The sequence below is a fragment of the Brassica oleracea genome, chromosome C8 (assembly GCF_000695525.1).
Source record: "Brassica oleracea var. oleracea cultivar TO1000 chromosome C8, BOL, whole genome shotgun sequence".
NCBI lineage: Eukaryota > Viridiplantae > Streptophyta > Magnoliopsida > Brassicales > Brassicaceae > Brassica > Brassica oleracea.
The window spans coordinates 5,699,630-5,701,471 of NC_027755.1; positions in this window are offsets into that span (position 1 = coordinate 5,699,630).

Consider the following 1,842-nt stretch of genomic DNA (forward strand, 5'->3'; position numbering starts at 1 on the left):
TGACTTGATAGCATGTCTTATTTATGGCCGTATGTTAAATATTTTATGAGATCTAAAATTGATTAATATATGATTTGAGATGTCGAAAATCAACTTCGATTTTGCTGCCCTAAATCTCTCAGGAGATAATTATTTGAAATGGGCATTGGATACTGAGTTTATCCTAAAGTCAAAGGACTTGGTGAATGAATCACAAAAGGCGATAATGCCAAATGAGAAAGATTGATACAAGACAATATTAATTATTAGCTATCATCTTATTAAGAGTCTCAAAGATCAGTATCTGACTATAGAGAATCCTCTAGACCTTTGGACAGATAAAAAAATCGAGATATGATCACCAAAGAACGGTGTTATTACGAAAGGCCTTATTTGATTGGAGGAATCCCAGAATCCAGGACTATAAGTCAATAAGTATTAAAACAGGTATCGCCAATCTGAAAGAAGACTATGGCTAGACTAATATATTATTGCCTAAGGGTATGCATCTAGAAAGCAGTGATGCTTTATATTCACCCAGCTCTAAGAGCAAGAGCAGCCTATTAAGTTTCAAAGATATAAGACTGAATGGTTTCCATATTGAAACAATGGGCGAAGGAAACAAAGAGTTCCTTCAGATATATGTATAAAATCGCCCAAGGCCATAATAAGTCATAAAGACTATACATGCATTCTCTACTGACCTAGACTATGCATAGATCAGTATGATAGAGACTAAAAGTCTGCGAAAATATACACTTTATGGATTGGCCATCCCGGTCCAAACATGATACAAAAATTGATATTCAAAAGGCACACATTAAAAGATAAGAAGAGTTATCTCAAAGAATCTCACGAGTGTAGCATGTACAGAAGGGAAAATCATTAGGCCATCACCAGTAAAACGGCTACGAGCCCCTTTTTCATAATAAAGACTATATGTCTAGATAATACTGGTGAATACATGTCTCAAGCGTTTAAATGATTATGGTATGTCCATGGAGGTAAGTGTGGATAAATCTGTGATACATGTTCATACCAAGAACGGCTTGGTCGAAATCTTTTAAAACGCAAATAGCTGATTGATAGACCATAACTTATGAGGTCCAAACTCTCATTCACAGCTTGGGCCACACGAAATTTACATGCACCTAAGTTAATACGCATCAGACCATTTAGTGAGCATAGATATCCCCTATCACAATTATTAACGGGTGAAGAGCCATACATACCCCATCATAAGATATTTGGATGTGTTGTCTATATACTAATTGCTCCACCACAGAGAACTAAGATGGGACCTCAAAAGGAGGATGGGAATATATGTTGGATATGATTCTCCAACAATAATAAAGTATTTTGAGCCAACTATGGGTGATTATATTTGAGGCCAGGTACACAGATTATTTTAAGACCAGAGGAGAAAAATAATAAAGCTGGTAAAAGAATGGTAAAAGAAATAGAATGGAATCAACCATCAATGTCTTGGCAAGATTCTCGGACTAAAGAATGTGAAATAGACGTCCAAAGATTATACATTTACAAATCTAGCTAATCAAATGCCAGACACATTTGCTGACCCGAAAAAGAATGACTAAGTCATATATAAACCAGCTTGTAATGCACCAACGAATTTGATGTCCAAGAAGAGACACAGTCAAGTTTCTACAGAGTCTAGACAACGTATGAAACGTGGTAGACCAATAGGTTCCAAAAGATAAGAATCCTCGGAAACAAAAGAAATGTGCAGAGAATGATAATCAAAATCCAAATCCGAGGTTACTAAGAAAACAATCCCAGACATGGAGATAAGGCCGGCCGGCTCTAAGGTACAGGTACCAAACAATGTAGCTTGGGACGCCA